The following is a 10,617-nucleotide window of genomic DNA, read 5'->3' on the forward strand; positions in this document are numbered from 1 at the left end:
GGGAGTTAATCTTCCAGATGATTGCGTCATTGACAGAATTCTCCAATCACTGCCACCAAGCTACAAGAGCTTCGTGATGAACTATAATATGCAAGGGATGAATAAGACTATTCCCGAGCTCTTCGCAATGCTGAAAGCTGCGGAGGTAGAAATCAAGAAGGAGCATCAAGTGTTGATGGTCAACAAGACCACTAGTTTCAAGAAAAAGGGCAAAGGGAAGAAGAAGGGGAACTTCAAGAAGAACAGCAAGCAAGTTGCTGCTCAAGAGAAGAAACCCGAGTCTAGACCTAAGCCTGAAATTGAGTGCTTCTACTGCAAGCAGACTGGTCACTGGAAGCGGAACTGCCCAAAGTATTTGGCGGATAAGAAGGATGGCAAGGTGAACACAGGTATATGTGATATACATGTTATTGATGTGTACCTTACTAATGCTCGTAGTAGCACCTGGGTATTTGATACTGGTTCTATTGCTAATATTTGCAACTGAAACAGGGACTACGGATTAAGCGAAGATTGGCTAAGGATGAGGTGACGATGCGCGTAGGAAACGGTTCCAAAGTCGATGTGATCGCAGTCGGCGCACTACCTCTACATCTACCTTCGGGATTAATATTAGACCTAAATAATTGTTATTTGGTGCCAGCGTTAAGCATGAACATTATATCTGGATCTTGTTTGATGCGAGACGGTTATTCATTTAAATCAGAGAATAATGGTTGTTCTATTTATATGAGTAATATCTTTTATGGTCATGCACCCTTGAAGAGTGGTCTATTCTTATTAAATCTCGATAGTAGTAACACACATATTCATAATGTTGAAACCAAAAGATGCAGAGTTGATAATGATAGTGCAACTTATTTGTGGCACTGCCGTTTAGGTCATATCGGTGTAAAGCGCATGAAGAAACTCCATACTGATGGACTTTTGGAACCACTTGATTATGAATCACTTGGTACTTGCGAACCGTGCCTTATGGGCAAGATGACTAAAACACCATTCTCCAGTACTATGGAGAGAGCAACAGATTTGTTGGAAATCATACATACAGATGTATGTGGTCCGATGAATATTGAGGCTCGTGGCGGATATTGTTATTTTCTCACCTTCGCAGATGATTTAAGCAGATATGGGTATATCTACTTAATGAAACATAAGTCCGCAACATTTGAAAAGTTCAAAGAATTTCAGAGTGAAGTTGAAAATCATCGTAACAAGAAAATAAAGTTTCTACGATCTGATCGTGGAGGAGAATATTTGAGTTACGAGTTTGGTGTACATTTGAAACAATGCGGAATAGTTTCGCAACTCACGCCACCCGGAACACCACAGCGTGATGGTGTGTCCGAACGTCGTAATCGCACTTTACTAGATATGGTGCGATCTATGATGTCTCTTACTGATTTACCGCTATCGTTTTGGGGTTATGCTTTGGAGACGGCCACATTCACGTTAAATAGGGCACCATCAAAATCCGTTGAGATGACGCCTTATGAACTATGGTTTGGCAAGAAACCAAAGTTGTCGTTTCTGAAAGTTTGGGGCTGCGATGCTTATGTGAAAAAGCTTCAACCTGATAAGCTCGAACCCAAATCGGAGAAATGTGTCTTCATAGGATATCCAAAGGAGACTATTGGATACACCTTCTATCACAGATCCGAAGGCAAGACTTTTGTTGCTAAGTTCGGAAACTTTCTAGAGAAGGAGTTTCTCTCGAAAGAAGTGAGTGGGAGGAAAGTAGAACTTGACGAGGTAACTATACCTGCTCCCTTATTGGAAAGTAGTGCATCACAGAAAACTGTTTCTGTGACACCTACACCAATTAGTGAGGAAGCTAATGATGATGATCATGAAACTTCAGAACAAGATACTACTGAACCTCGTAGATCAACCAGAGTAAGATCCGCACCAGAGTGGTACGGTAATCCTGTTCTGGAAGTCATGCTACTAGATCATGATGAACCTACGAACTATGAAGAAGCGATGGTGAGCCTAGATTCCGCAAAATGGCTTGAAGCCATGAAATCTGAGATGGGATCCATGTATGAGAACAAAGTATGGACTTTGGTTGACTTGCCTGATGATCGGCAAGCAATTGAGAATAAATGGATCTTCAAGAAGAAGACTGACGCCGACGGTAATATTACTGTCTACAAAGCTCGACTTGTCGCAAAAGGGTTTCGGCAAGTTCAAGGGATTGACTACGATGAGACCTTCTCACCCGTAGCGATGCTTAAGTCTGTCCGAATCATGTTAGCAGTTGCCGCATTTTATGATTATGAAATTTGGCAGATGGATGTCAAAACTGCATTCCTGAATGGATTTCTGGAAGAAGAGTTGTATATGATGCAACCGGAAGGTTTTGTCGATCCAAAGGGAGCTAACAAAGTGTGCAAGCTCCAGCGATCCATTTATGGACTGGTGCAAGCCTCTCGGAGTTGGAATAAATGCTTTGATAGTGTGATCAAAGCATTTGGTTTTATACAGACTTTTGGAGAAGCCTGTATTTACAAGAAAGTGAGTGGGAGCTCTGTAGCATTTCTGATATTATATGTGGATGACATATTACTGATTGGAAATGATATAGAATTTCTGGATAGCATAAAAGGATACTTGAATAAGAGTTTTTCAATGAAAGACCTCGGTGAAGCTGCTTACATATTAGGCATAAAGATCTATAGAGATAGATCGAGACGTTTAATTGGACTTTCACAAAGCACATACCTTGACAAGATTTTGAAGAAGTTCAAAATGGATCAAGCGAAGAAAGGGTTCTTGCCTGTGTTACAAGGTGTGAAGTTGAGTAAGACTCAATGCCCGACCACTCCAGAAGATAGAGAGAAGATGAAAGATGTTCCCTATGCTTCAGCCATAGGCTCTATCATGTATGCAATGCTGTGTACCAGACCTGATGTGCGCCTTGCTATAAGTCTAGCAGGGAGGTACCAAAGTAATCCAGGAGTGGATCACTGGAAAGCGGTCAAGAACATCCTGAAGTACCTGAAAAGGACTAAGGATATGTTTCTCATATATGGAGGTGACAAAGAGCTCATCGTAAACGGTTACGTTGATGCAAGCTTTGACACTGATCCGGACGATTCTAAATCGCAAACCGGATACGTGTTTACATTAAACGGTGGAGCTGTCAGTTGGTGCAGTTCTAAACAAAGTGTCGTGGCGGGATCTACGTGTGAAGCGGAATACATAGCTGCTTCAGAAGCAGAAAAGGAAGGAGTCTGGATGAAGGAGTTCATATCCGATCTAGGTATCGTACCTAGTGCATCGGGTTCAATGAAAATCTTTTGTGACAATACTGGTGCAATTGCCTTGGCGAAGGAATCCAGATTTCACAAGAGAACCAAGCACATCAAGAGACGCTTCAACTCCATCCGGGATCTAGTCCAGGTGGGAGACATAGAGATTTGCATGTTGCAGACCCGTTGACTAAGCCTCTTCCACGAGCAAAACATGATCAGCACCAAGACTCCATGGGTGTTAGAATCATTACTGTGTAATCTAGATTGTTGACTCTAGTGCAAGTGGAAGACTAAAGGAAATATGCCCTAGAGGCAATAATAAAGTTATTATTTATTTCCTTATATCATGATAAATGTTTATTATTCATGCTAGAATTGTATTAGCCGGAAACATAATACATGTGTGAATACATAGACAAACAGAGTGTCACTAGTATGCCTGTACTAGACTAGCTTGTTAATCAAAGATGGTTATGTTTCCTGACCATGGACAAAGAGTTGTCATTTGATTAACAGGATCACATCATTAGTTGAATGATCTGATTGACATGACCCATTCCATTAGCTTAGCACCCGATCGTTTAGTATGTTGCTATTGCTTTCTTCATGACTTATACATGTTCCTATGACTATGAGATTATGCAACTCCCATTTGCCAGAGGAACACTTTGTGTGCTACCAAACGTCACAATGTAACTGGGTGATTATAAAGGAGCTCTACAGGTGTCTCCAAAGGTACATGTTGGGTTGGCGTATTTTGAGATTAGGATTTGTCACTCCGATTGTCGGAGAGGTATCTCTGGGCCCTCTCGGTAATGCACATCACTTAAGCCTTGCAAGCATTGCAACTAATGATTTAGTTGCGGGATGATGTATTACAGAACGAGTAAAGAGACTTGCCGGTAACGAGATTGAACTAGGTATGGGATACCGACGATCGAATCTTGGGCAAGTAACATACCGATGACAAAGGGAACAACGTATGTTGTTATGTGGTCTGACCGATAAAGATCTTCGTAGAATGTGTCGGAGCCAATATGGGCATCCAGGTCCCGCTATTGGTTATTGACCGGAGACGTGTCTCGGTCATGTCTACATTGTTCTTGAACCCGTAGGGTCCGCACGCTTAAGGTTACGATGACAGTTATATTATGAGTTTATGCATTTTGATGTACCGAAGGTTGTTCGGAGTCCCGGATGTGATCACGGACATGACGAGGAGTCTCAAAATGGTCGAGACATAAAGATTGATATATTGGAAGCCTATGTTTGGATATCGGAAGTGTTCCGGGTGAAATCGGGATTTTACCGAAGTACCGGGAGGTTACCGGAACCCCCGGGAGCTATATGGGCCACAGTGGGCCCTAGTGGAAAAGAGAAGAGGCAGCCCAACATGGGCCGCGTGCCCCTCCCCTCCCTTGGTCCGAATAGGACAAGGAGAGGGGGCCGGCCCCTCTCTCTCTTTCCCCCCTCCGCGAATCCTATTCCAAATAGGATTGGGGGGGGGAATCCTACTCCCAGAGGGAGTAGGACTCTCCTGGTGCGCCTCTCCTAGGCCGGCCGCACCCCCCCTTTAGTCCTTTATATACGGAGGCAGGGGCACCCCAGAGAGAGACAAGTTGATCCACATGATCATATTCTTAGCCGTGTGCGGTGCCCCCTTCCACCATAGACCTCGATAATATTGTAGCGGTGTTTAGGCGAAGCCCTGCTGCAGTAGTACATCAAGATCGTCACCACGCCGTCGTGCTGACGGAACTCTTCCCCGACACTTTGCTGGATCGGAGTCCGGGGATCGTCATCGAGCTGAACGTGTGCTAGAACTCGGAGGTGCCGTAGTTTCGGTGCTTGATCGGTCGGGCCGTGGAGACGTACGACTACATCAACCAAACGCTTCCGTTGTCGATCTACAAGGTACGTAGATCATACTCTCCCCTCTCGTTGCTATGCATCATCATGATCTTGCGTGATCGTAGGAAATTTTTTGAAATTACTACGAAACCCAACAATAACAGTCAATGGCAATACGGAACGCTCCCTCCGAACAGAGGTGCAAACCACCGCCCTACCAGCAGGAGTATAGAGCGGCCTTCTTAAGCAGCATTATAATCCAACTGCCGAGCCCCTGGACACCATTAAGAAGGTCCGGACAACACTGCAATAGGACAGCGCGGCTCGTCAAGAGCTCGATTAGCAATTCGGCCTCCGTCCCAGCCTCAACGAGGTAGTAGCATTCGCACCACGCGTACACAATTACACAATCAAAATTCCATGGACATCGATGGAGGCACGAGATAACCCGGGGTCTACAATTCGGCCAGACCGATCTCGGACACACATACCTTTTTTTTCTTGTTTCAGGCACTTTTTTCCGCGGGCCTGAGGTCAAGTCCTTTAGAAGGACTGAAATACAACGGAGGCAAGCAACACAGGTGTGTAGGGTAACCTTTATACGTTCTTCTTGACGCTATTCATACTTATTTCTCAGGACCCACAAGCCGCGCCCTATTGATTCCGGCATGTTAAACGGCCAGATACTTCTCGCACCATCTGTACAAGATATGCCTGGACGTATCCATCCAGTTATAATAAAAATGGTTCGTGGCCAAGTTCCTGTGGTTTTCGCTTCTTACTTCGTTTTATTTCGATCCGCTTATTTGCTGCATCGACATTCTTTTACGTTTCATATGAGCCAGGGGCTACCTATTGCCCCACAATATGGCAGCACAGTCCGAACACTCCTTATATATAAGTTCGGCACCCCGAGTTTAGCATTATATGCATTGGCTCCGAATCATGCCTTTGGTCAATAGTTGGGTTGCCCGGCTCCTGTGCTTGCTACCCTACGTTCTGCTCCATCGGCTAGGGTAGTAAAGGGAGAACTACTGCGATTGTGCCCTGGTTTTGACCAGACGAGCACCTTAGTAGAGAAAGCCGAAAACTGACTGTCATGATGTGGTGAGAGCCGTTCAGCTACTCGAGGGTTACAAATCGTTGGAGATTTTTTCCGCGTTACGCGAGAGATCGGCACTTCCCGATCAGATGTTGATAGTACTCTGGCCTAAACCAGGGGCTGCTCCCATGCTTTATTATAAAACTCCTATGGCTAAGTGAGGGTGTTAAAGCCATGAAGTTTGATTGCCTTGTTCGTTTTGCTAAACAACTCCTTCAAAGGACCATGTAATTGGATCAAGATTGTTTAGATTCCATCCCGAACACCTCCGTACTATCTACATGAGGGCAGAAGCCGACGACTGGCCAACCCTCAGATTACACACAACACGGCCACATAGGAGGAAACAATTCAAAGCATAATAAAATTACTTCACAAAAACTGGCTTTGTTCCCATGATAAAAAAGCAACATGAATACATTTATTCAAATGCAATGTCCCATGAACATTGCGTCGCCACAAGTCGAGACCCTTCTATGACATCCTCGAAATATCTCTCAGGCGTGCGGTGCTCCTTGCCCTCCGGCGGCCCGCTGGCGACTTCAACAACGTTCATATTTGCCCACCACATCTTGCAGCGAGCGAAAGCCATACATGCACCTTCAATACAGACGGAGCACTTGATAACGTCCAGCCGAGGACATGCATTCACCATCCACCTCACGAGCCCGAAGTAGTTGCTAGGCATAGCTTCGGCTGGCCACAGCCGGATTATCAAATCCTTAATGGCTAGTTCGGCCACCCTATGCAGCTCCACCAGCTGTTTCAGCTGATCAGTGAAGGACATGGGATGCTCTAGTGCCGCATACTGCGACCAGAAGAGCCTCTCTGAAGAACCCCCTCCTTCGGCTCGATAAAACTCCACGGCGTCTGATACACTGCGTGGCAAATCCGCAAAAGCCCCTAGGGAACTCCGGACCCGGGTTAGTAAAAGGTATTGCCACTCCGCATACTTGCTTTGCATCTTAAATGCCTTACCCGCTGTGATCTTCTTGGCCTCCTGGATCTCCTAGAGGGCGACCTGGGCCTCATTCTGTGCGGTCTCCACGCTCTGACGAGCCTTGGCGAGTTCGGTCCCTCGAACCAACGAATCATGCTCCAAGGCCTCGCATTTTTTCACCGCATCCTGGAGCTCCTGGTGGACTTCTTTGACCCGGGCATTTAGATTCTTACGGGCGGCTTGCTGCTGGACAGCCTGCTCGTCGGCCTCGCCCAGGGCCTTCCTCAGGGCCTCGATCTTGGTCACGGCTTCTGCACATATCACAATACCGCTGTCAATATACAACGCTTATCCTTTCCCAAACATATAGCAAGTCGTTCCTCACCTTGCTTCTCCTAGAGCCGAACCTTAACCTCGCCGAGCTCGTTCTCGGTCCGCTCCAGCCTCCGCTTCAGCCCGGAGACCTCGGCAGCATGCGAGGTCGCGATCAATAAGACGCCTGCTTATCAATACATATTCAGCCAGCCTCTTATAATTAAGGATTGATCCCCTGTCCGGTCCTCCTCGCCGAACATCGGACAACGTCTGAGGGGCTATGCACTATACGGGGTTTTTCTCTTTCTTACCTCAAAACCTGTTAACAGGTTGCTGCAGGCTTCATTCAGTCCACTCTTGGCGGACTGAACCTTCTCAATCACCGCACCCATAAGGATACGGTGCTCGTCGACAATGGAGGCGCTTCGTAGCGCCCCCATCAGGTCATTTGGCGCTCCTGGATGGATAGGAGCCACCAGTGGAGGCGACGCACCCCCTCCTTCAAAGGGGGCTGCTCGCCCGACCCCGGAGCCATATTGGTCTCCGGAATCATATTTGGCTGAGGGCCGAACTGGATACGACCCTCTTTGCCAGTCTCCATGGGGATTGACTCCCCCGTGTGTCCGGCAGTGGAGGTCCCGCCTTGTTGCGCCTCCCGGACAACGTCCTGGGATCCTCTCCTGGGAGCGGCCCTCCGGGATAACACTTCGGTGTCATCCCTGGCCCTGGGGGAGTAAGCAGGTGGTGGCGACATGCTCGCCATCTCCGACGGAGCCAACGAACCTCCAGATGAGGATCACTGGATAAGGTCACGGGCCGGACTTCAATAGTGTGGATTAACCATATTAGAATAATAAAAAGAAAAGGGCTGATATGCGCATGAATAAGCCATGTCACTTACGATGCGGCCTGGGGCCTAGTACGGGGGTGACGTTCCGAACTACTATCAGCGTCCCACGCGGTGTTGACCGCTCGGGTGCCCTTCCCTTTTTTGGGCGCTTTCACCTCCAGATGTGCCGAGGCCACCCTCTTCTTCTTCCTCTCCTCAGGGGGAGGGTTGTTTTCCTCCTCATCCTCTTCCTCATCATTGTCCTCAGGGACAAAGGAATGGGCCTCGTCGTCTTCGGACGTTGCGTCCGAAGTGCCCTTGCGACAGGGGTCACTCTTGGCCCCCTTGGCCTTCTTCTTGGCCTTCTTCTCCGGCGCCGTATATGGCACCGGCACCAGCATCTTCGCCAGGCGCGGGATGACTGGTTCTTTGGGCAACGGAGCCGGACACTGGATCCGCTTCGCCCTCTCCACCCAGTCCTAAGGGAACAATACTAAAATCTCAGACATCATCCTCGAAACATTTAAGTTGGGAGTACATCAAAAGTAACATACCTCGTTGGCGGGGCGGTTGCAATTGTGACCACGGTCTGAGTCCGTGGCCGGTGGCTTCTCGTTGCCCTTAAAGAGCAACTTCTAGTCCCCTTCATGAGAAGTATCGAAGAGCCTTTTCAGGGTCTGGTGCTTCTTCGGATTGAACTCCCATAAAGGGTGGCTTCGGCGCTGACATGGAAGAATCCAACGGATCAGCATCACCTGGATAACGTGAACGAGCTTGATGTCCTTGGTCACCATGCTTTGAACGCGCGTATGCAGCGCTATCAGCTCATCTGGTGAACACCAGTCCGGACTCTTCTCGACCCAGGAGGTGAGTCGCATGGGAGCACTGGAGCGGAATTCGGCAGCTGCGGCCTAGGTGGTGCCGTGAGGTTCTGTAATGTAGAACCACTGCTTCTGCCATTCCTTTACTGTCTCCACAAAGGTGCCTTTGGGCCAAGAGACGTTGGATAGCTTGCTCACCATGGCCCCTCCGCACTCTGCATGCTAGCCTTCCACCACCTTCGGCTTCATGTTGAAGACTTTGAGCCACAGCCCGAAGTGGGGATGGATGCGGAGGAAGGCCTCGCACACGATGATAAACGCCGAGATGTTGAGGAAGGAATTCGGGGACAGATCATGGAAATCTATCCCATAGTAGTACATCAGCCCGCGGACGAAAGGGTGGAGTGGAAACCCTAGCCCGCGGAAGAAATGGGGGATGAATACCACCCTCTCTATGGGCTCCAGCATGGGACTACTTGACGCTCGGTTGGTAGACGATGGGCGATCTCTTTTGCCAAATATCCGGCCGCCCGGAGCTTAGTAATGTCCTCCTCCCTGATGGAGGAGACCATCCACTTTCCCTGACCACCAGATCCGGACATGGTTGCTTGAGTGGAAAGGAGATAAGAACTCGGGCGCTGGAGCTTGAGATCGGAAAGGCGGAGACGGAGAGAGAGTGTGAGAAGTGGAGGGGGAATCCTTATCCCCTTATAATGCCAACAAATATTAAAACGCCTCCTCACTCGCCTTAGGATTCGCCGGTTCCCTAGGGCTGTGTAAAAGGCGCGGTTGAGTTACCCATGCCCGCATTGATGAGAATCCCATAATAAGGGGACATGATCTCTGTTTTGACAAGACATGCCAATAGCAACCACATCTCGAAGCATGGAATGGCAGAAGAAAAACGGTTCGAAATTATAACCGGATAAACGCTATGACGTGTTGGAAAAAAGCTGTCAACAGATTAGATTCGTGCAAATATTATATTCTCTCTGCGGTTGTGTATGGTGTGTAACAGGTCAGGATACGATCATTGCATCCGAAGACTATCTGGGAGTTCGGAGAAAAGGGAACCCACCTTACAATGCCGAAGACAATCAGCGCGCCGGACTCCTCGTCATTAAAAGCCAGGTTCAGGGGCTACTGAGGGAGTCCTGGAGTAAGGGGTCCTCGGGCATCCGGCCTGTTATCCATCGGCCGGACTGATGGGCTGTGAAGACATGAAGGCCGAAGACTGCACCGTGTCCGGATTGGACTCTACTTGGCATGGAAGGCAAGCTTGGCGACCGAAGATTCCTTCTTATGTAACCGACTCCATGTAAACCCTAGATCCTCTCGGTGTATATATAAACCGAAGGGGATAGTCCGGAAAGGAGCACAGATATACTCATTACCATACCCACATAGGATAGACTTCTAGGGTTTAGCCATTACGATCTCGTGGTAGATCCACTCTTGTAACACTCATATTCATCAATATCAATCAAGCAGGACGTAGGGTT

The sequence above is a fragment of the Triticum urartu genome, chromosome 3, assembly GCF_003073215.2.
Source record: "Triticum urartu cultivar G1812 chromosome 3, Tu2.1, whole genome shotgun sequence".
Taxonomy (NCBI): Eukaryota; Viridiplantae; Streptophyta; class Magnoliopsida; order Poales; family Poaceae; genus Triticum; species Triticum urartu.